The sequence below is a fragment of the Cebus imitator genome, unplaced genomic scaffold, assembly GCF_001604975.1.
Source record: "Cebus imitator isolate Cc_AM_T3 unplaced genomic scaffold, Cebus_imitator-1.0 Scaffold743, whole genome shotgun sequence".
Classification (NCBI taxonomy): Eukaryota; Metazoa; Chordata; class Mammalia; order Primates; family Cebidae; genus Cebus; species Cebus imitator.
Genome location: NW_016108058.1, coordinates 28,994 through 37,393, shown reverse-complemented (window position 1 = coordinate 37,393; position 8,400 = coordinate 28,994).

The following is an 8,400-nucleotide window of genomic DNA, read 5'->3' as shown; positions in this document are numbered from 1 at the left end:
TGCCTGGCTAATTTTTGTAGTTTTAGTAGAGACAGGGTTTCACCATGTTGGCCAGGCTGGTCTCAAACTCCTGACCTCAAGTGATCCACCCACCTCAGCCTCCCAAAATGCTGGCATTATAGGCTTGAGCCACTGCACCTGGCCTCAACTTTCTTTCTTCAAATTTTATTTTATGTTCTGGAGTACATGTGCAGGATGTGCAGGATTATTACACAGGCACACATTTACCTAGGTTCAACTTTCTCAGTTGTAAGAAGCAAATTATAGAAGAGCATTTATACCCTTTAGATAGTTGCCAAATTATTCACTATTTTGAATGTTTTTTCTGAATTTGTGGAGAAATTAGATTTAGATTAGTAATATATATATTTTTAAAAAGTTATTAGTGAGAACGTTTACTCAAAAGTAATATTTTGGAAACTCATTGCCCACCAAGACTGAAGTTAAGGTTCAAGTGCAGCACCTGCAGAGAGGTAATGAAACCATTTTTGCAAAATTGATAACAGTAAGAAAATTACAACTGTGAAAGAGATCTGACCTAACTCCATCTTGCTTTTAATCTTCAAAATGCCCTTGGCCATTCATGGGCATGGGCCAAGCTAACTTTGGAAGAACTTTATAGCTTAAATTATAGTAGCCCTTCCCAAAATTAAACTGCCTTTGTAAAACTAACGAAAGACCACCAGGGTAGGAGAATGAGAGGTGCCTGAAGTCTGCTAATATATAGGTAATATAGTTTGGCTGTGTCCCCACCCAAATCTCATCTTGAATCGTAGCTCCTGTAATTCCCACGTGTCATGGGAGGGAACTGGTGGGGGTAGCTGAATCATGGTGGTGTGTTCTTTCCCATGCTATTCTCGTGATAGTAAATAAGTTTCACAGCTCTGATAGTTTTATAAAGTGGAGTTCCCCTGCACATGCTCTCTCTCGCCTGCAGACATGTAAGAAGCACCTTTGCTTCTCCTTTGCCTTCTGCCATGATTGTGAGGGCTCCCCAGTAGGTGGAACTGTGAGTCCATTAAACCTCTTTCCTTGATAAATTACCCAGTCTCAGGTATGTCTTTATTAACAGCATGAAAACAGACTAATACAATAGGTGAAGTTAAACCATTAACAGCCATTATTCTGAAGGTCACAAGATTTGCAAATTCCCCAAATACTCCTATAAGTAACATTGCCAGGCCAGATGTCAGAACCCCGGCATCAGGCATCAGTAATTGGTCAACTTGCAAGTTGGTAAGAAGAATTTACTGACAACAGTACAGGTTTGAAAGAACACTGTAAGCTGGGTACAGTGGTTCACTATAACCCCAGCACTTTGGGAGGCCGAGGCAGGCATATCACCTGAGGTCAAGAGTTCAAGACCAGCCTAGCCAAGATGGCAAAACCCCATCTCTACTAAAAATACAAAAATTAGCTGGGCATGGTGGCACACACCTGTAATCCCAGCTACTCAGGAGGCTGAGGCAGGAGAATTGCTTGAACCTGGGAGGTGGAGGTTGCAGTAAGCTGAGATTGTGCCATTACACTCCAGCGTGGGCAACAAGAGCAAAACTCCATCTCAGGAAGAAACAAAAAGAAAGAAAGAACACTGTAGCAGAGTGCGGGGTCAGGGTGACTTAGTAAGAGATGACTGAGAGTGCTGCAGTGGATTTTTCCTTAGAGGTGTTTATGAACCTTAAAGGGGGAGGTGAAGGGTAATTTTCATGATAAATGATTACATTTATAGATATTTTGGTGCCTTAATGTGGGCAAAGGTTGCACAATGAGTTTTGATATTCATGTATTTGGAGACATATAGAAATTCTATTTACTTATGAAAGTTGAAAGAGGCCAGGAACCAGATGCCCACTTTAAATACCAGGGAAGTTTAATCACTTCTAAATTCTCCAGATGAGTTTGGCCTCTAGGTGGCCTGTTTGATGGTCACCAGGTGGTGTTTGCGCCCTTCTAAATTCCTGAGACAGGGAGTTTTTGTCTCCAGGACCTTGTTCAATAGTCCCCAGGTGATTTTCGCTCTCCTCAAACATCACTACCGTAGAGCCTAAGATTGGCCTTTTGTGATGTCTTTTCAGACTTTTGCATTTCTGATGATCAGATGGCTCCATCAGGACCCAAGATTCATGACTCAGTGGTCCTGTGGCCCCACCCAGAAGGTGACTCAACACACAAGGACCGTTTTCCACATCCCTCTGATTGCATCCACAACCAATCAGCAGCAACCATTCTCTAGCCCCCTGGCTGCCAAACTATGTCCAAATTTTTGGTGAGGCTGATTTGAATAATAACAAAACTCTGGTCTTCCATTTAGCTGGTTCTATGTGAATTACACTCTCTCTATTGCAATTTTCTTGTCTTGATAAATCAGCTCTATCTGGGCAGCAGGTAAGATGAACCCATTGGGCAGTTACAGCAAGGTAGCAGGAACCTCCAGATTAAGAACTGATGCTAAAGCTACATCATCATGGTATCAGGCATGAAAGAAATGGAGTTAGTCTCTTTTAACCCTGAATAATTTGCCAGGCCTTTTTTGGTTCTGCCAAATGGACTTGAGTCAACTGATAATGCATAGGACTGTGGATTCTGCAAAATGGATACGGCCTATAGAAAAATGGGATGGCTATGCACTCATCAGCAATTCCTAGATAAGTTTGTAATCATAATAGATTCATTGCGAATGCACACAGTTAGTCAATATGGAGAGACACTGGATTGCAGCACAGAAAGACAGCCTCCAAACAAAGAGACAAGAGAAAACTTCAAAGTCATCTCTCTAAGGAATTTGGTGCTAGGAATTTTAAGGGTTTTAGAGTGGGCTGAAGTGTGGAGATGGTTGATTGGTGGGAGACTGCAGGGTACAGTCATGGAACAGAGAGAGGAAGAAACTGTGTTCTTATGTTTATCCCATTTCTCTGTGGGCATCTTCAAATGGTTGCTGGAATTCAGGGCCTGAAAAATATTTTAAGCAATTCTTAAACAAAAGCTTTAGGATTCTAATGTCAGAGATGTTGTCTATAGGAGCAATGAGGATGTAAATCAATTCTTAAACAGTCTTACTTAGCTAATGTCACAAATCCTATCTGTAAGAGTATTGTGGATGCAGATGGTTAGTGTCTAGTGCTACAGGGCTCTTAGTAGCAAGGAAGTGGGCCAAAGTGCAGCCTGATTCATGCTTAATTATAAGTGTATTTATGTCCAGAACCTGGCATGCAATTCTTGTTAACCCTGTGTTGATGGTTTTGGCAGTGCATAGGACCATGTATTCTGCAACATGGATACAGATTAGAGAAAAATAGGCTGAATATGCAATGATCAGAGATTACCTGATACATTTAGAAATTGTTGCACCATAGGCTGGGAGCAAGCTAGCCATGGTGATTTAGCAGCCCCCAAACAGTTTCAGTGTCTGCTTCATTGCTCCTGCAAAGTTTCACATTTAGATTGCAATTATGGCCTTGACATAGGAGGAACAACAGGTAAATAATGCACCTGCACAGCCCCAGAGTGACATCCCCTGAATTGGTGTCAGCTCATTCTAAGGGCTGTTTCTGACCTTGAATCTACCTGGGTCATATTGGTTGGCTTGTCTGTAAGCCTGATTTTGAAACTGCCTTTTGCAAAAATTATGACAGTGAGAGAAATCTAACATAGCTGACTCCATCTTGTTTTTAACCTTACAAGTGAACTGCCTTTGTTAACTTTAAAACAAAGATTACAATAATCCCTTCCCAAAACTAACCCTTCCTTGCTTAGGGATGGAAGTCACCTTTGTAAGACTAATGGAAGGCCACAAGGTTAGGATTATGGGGACAGGGGACCTGAAATCTGCTAAGATGTAGGTGTATTTAAATGATAACTAGTCATTGTTCCCTAGTTTGCCTTTCTGTAATCTCTTACTGCCCCAGAGTCATTTAGCTGAAGGTCAAAAGATTTTTAACTTTCCCAATTGCTCCTGTAGATAGCATCATTATTGTGAAAACCTAAGATTGATCTTTGAGGTATTTTTCAGACTTTTGCATTCTGGCTAAAAGAATGACCTGACATCAGCCAAACCTACCCAGATCCATGACTTATGACTTATCTAGTCTTGTGGCCCTCACCCAGAGTTGGAGGTGGCACGCAAGAAGGGAAGCACTGAACTGTAAAGAGGTCAACCCACCAAGATGACTTTCACATCACCTGTAACATGCATCTTATTTATTGGCTCCAATAGTGGCCATCTCACTACCTTACAGACTCAGAGTGGAAGAGATCTGCTCCTTTGATGCCAAAAGGGTCTGTTCCTGGACTGAGTTCAGATGGTGAGTTTAAGCTCCCTCTATCAAGGTCATGTAACTTGTGTTAGAATAACTAACTTGTGTCTATACCATAAACTGATTAAAATTTTCAATATGTTTAATGAGGGAGAGCTACCACTGTACCTGAGAAAACTGCATTTTGTCATGTGTTTGTCCTTTATCTGAGACAGCCATCAATTGTGATGGCTTTCAATTACAGTTTGGGGGAGCTCAGTCAATCACTGAGGGCTACAGATAATTCAGACATAGAGTGCATGTGATTGTGAGATGCTTCCTTTGATCTCATTTGATGCCCTTATTTCCAGTCATAACTCAACTAATTCTATGCCAAGGAGGTCCAATCTGAATACTGAGAACATATTTCAGAAGAAAAAGGACAATATTGCTACCAGATCATTGGCCAGTGTATACTGAGATACAAAGAGAAGTTTTTTTTTTTTTTTTTAAACATTTATTTATTCATTGATTTTTTGAAAGAGAGTCTTGCTCTGTTGCCAAGACTGGAATACACTGGTGCAATCCCAGTTCACTGCAGCTTTGATCTCCGAGGTTCAAGTGATCCCACTGCCTCAGCCTCCTGATTAGCTGGGACCGCAGGCCACCACACCCAGATAATTTTTTCTTTTATTTATAGTAGAGATGGGGTTCACACTATGTTGCTTAGGCTGGTCTTGAACTCCTGGGCTCAAGCAATCCTCCTGTCTCGACCTCTCAAAATGTTGGGATTACAGAGGTGAGCCATTGCCTCCAGTCAGAGATGGTTTTTTATAAACATAAAGGAAGAAGCATTCCTGAGATAATGCTTAATGAAAACTTGCTTTTTAACTATCTTTCTGTGGATGGTCAAATCTACATAAGCCATGTGGTGTACCTCTGAAGGTGTCTTATTATTGACATTATTGATTCTAGAAAAAGTATACATTTTGTTTATTTCAATAGATTTTTCGGGAACAGCTGGTGATTGGCTACATGCATACTTTAGTGGTAAATTCTGAGATTTTGGTACACCCATCACTCAAGCAGTGCACACTATAACCAGTGTGTAGTCTTTTATCCCTTACCCGCTCCTGTCTTTCCTTCCCAGTCCCCAAAGTCCATTGTACCATTCTTATGCCTTTTCATCCTCATAGCTTAGCTCCCACTTATGAGTGAGAACGTAAGATGTTTGGGTTTCCTTTCCTGAGTTATTTCATTAGGAAAAAAATGGTCTCCAATTCCAACCAGATTGCTGCAAATGCTATTATTTCATTCTTTTTTTATTCCTTTTTAACATTGAGTAGTATGTGTGTGTGTGTGTGTGTGTGTGTGTGTGTGTGTGTGTGTGTGTATATATATATATATATATATATATATATATATATATACAGTTTTTTTGTTCACTTGTTGGTTGATGAGCCTTTTCCATATTTTTGCAATTGTGAATTATGCTGCTATAAACATGGGTGTATAAGGATCTGAAAAATTTTCTATTGTGAGAAAAGATGTAAATATTCATATGCAATAATAAATTGATTTAAAATGTCAGGGGATGAATTTCTTATTCTCTTTTATAAACAAATGGATAAGAAAAGTAACAAATACAGACTCCATCCATGTTATTAATTCGGCCTCACCAATCTCAACTTATCTTTTAAATTAGATTTTAAACATTTTCCAGGATTCCAAAAATGTTATTTTAATTGATATAAATTGTGCACATACTATTCGATGACCTGCTTTTTAAATTCATTGTGGTAGAAAAAAACACAGAACAGAATTTACAATCTTAACCATCTTTTTAAGTATATAGTTCTGCAGTGTTCAGTGCATTTACACTGCTGTTGGACAGATCTCCAGAACTTTTCATCTTGTAGAACTGAAACTTTGTATCCATTAAACACAACTCCCCTGGGTACTCTTCCCACATCCCCTGGTAAACACCATTCTGTTTTCTGTTCTATGACTACTATTTTTTCCTTTCTATACACATATGACTTTGAGATACTTTGATATTGCAACGGGGATTTTTCATGCTTTGCAACTTCTCTCAGTTTTTTCACACATGAGGTAAAGCCAATATTAGCTACTTAATGTACTGTTGCTACAAAATTATGGTCTGGGCCACATTAAATAATATACATGAAGGTACTTTTGATACTGGGGAGTTGCTGAGAAATATAACTAGACATTAATTCTACAGAGAAAATGAAATATGTTTTGCCTGTCCCAAATGTGTCAAATTGATTAGAAATTGCAACAAATTAATTAGCAGAGTTTTGTCCCAAATTAGTTAGTAGTTCTGTTTGCTCCAAATCAGTATGGGGCAAAACAGAAGTATATATACGTTAAGTAAGAATTTATAAATTGGGAGTTTATAAACTGATTCTTACGTAAGGTATTTCTGTTTCTGTTTTGCCCCATACTGATATCATTAAATTACAATATACAGATTTTCTGTTGCATAAATGTACTCTTGATTCTTCAGAGATTATGACACTGTAAAAAAAGTACATATACTTTGTTTTACAAAAAGATATATATACACACATATACATACATGTATACATATGTGTATGTGTGTATGTATATGTGTGTATGTATATCCCCAACAACAAAACAGAAATGTCTTTTTAATATGGTTGCAAATGCTGCTATGTTTAAAAATATTTAAATATTTTCAGGTTGAAAAATAGGGTTGAAATCTTTGGGAGAATAATTACCAGATTCTATCATGCTGTAAAATGGGTTATTGATACAGTTCCAAATGCTGCCTATATCATGAATCCATTCCTCTGTGTCTCTATTTTGCTATTTTAATAATCCTAGCATGAAACAACTTATAAAAAGATGCAGTCCCATTCATTCCTGTTACCTTGTTTTGCATGCTTCTGTAATGTTCTCCTAAATTATTTTTCTAACCAGTTTTGTGCTAAGATCTGGTACAGAAGTGAGGCCTTGGAGAAGGGATGCTGGCCACCCACGGAGGCAAATAAGACCTGTGTTCCAGGCTGTCAGCAGAGTCCTGGAGGTTTTGTCCATGGCTGTAGTTCAAACTGTGTTCCACAAACACTTGCAATTGTCTGCGGGGCCTGAGAGACATGGGCCAGAATACCCAGGCATGACACAGCTTCAGCTTTCATCTATTTACATACTGGACATCCACACCATTTCACCTGCAAAGGGTTATACTGTTAAAATAAGTAAACAAAATAAACCCTCTCCTTTGTAATATGTGAACTTTAAATTAAAATAAAAAGCAGATTAGCAATGCAAAGTGTCCCTTGCACTTTTTGAGGCCATTGATATACTGCATACACATCAATTAAAAGTACCTCATATTATCACCCTTGGAGAGGGTGAAAATCCCCGACTATGGTAGTCTCAAATTTATATTGCCAATCAATATGGACTGATTAACTTCTGTTATGGATATTAGAAATGCAGCAGCAAGTACATAACTGCACAGGGGCCCTTGCTCTTATGTTCCCCCATTACTTCACTTCTCTGTTACAGTCTAAGTAAGATTCAAATTCCTTTCCTTTAAAATGAAAACCTCTTCCTAGTATTTGTGATACATCACAAGCAGCTTATTTATTAAGAGGTGCTGTCATTTCTTTTTTTCTTTTTATATGGAGTCTCACTCTGTCACCAAGGCTGGAGTGCAGTGGCATCATTTCAGCTCACTGCAACTTCTGCCTCCTGGGTTGGGTTCAAGCGATTTTCCTGCCTCAGCCTCCCGAGGAGCTGGGATTACAGGGGCCCACCACCACGCCTGGCTAATTTTTGTATTTTTAGTAGAGACGGGGTTTTACCATGTTGGTTAGGCTGGTCTCGAGCTCCTGACCTCATGATCTGCCCGCCTCAGCCTCCCAAAGTGCTGGGATTAGAGGTGTGAGCCACTCCGCCTACCTGAGCTGCTGTTATTTCTTATTCTGTCTTTTACTAAATTTATATAAGGAACTTGTCTTTTCATACTCCTAATGTAAAAAGAGAGAAGCCCAGGCTTGTAAGCCCAACACTTTGGGAACCCAAGGTGGGAGGATCACTTGAGTTCGAGACTAGCCTGGGCAACATGGTGAAACCATGTTTGTACAAAAAATAAAAGTAAAAAACTTAGCCAGGC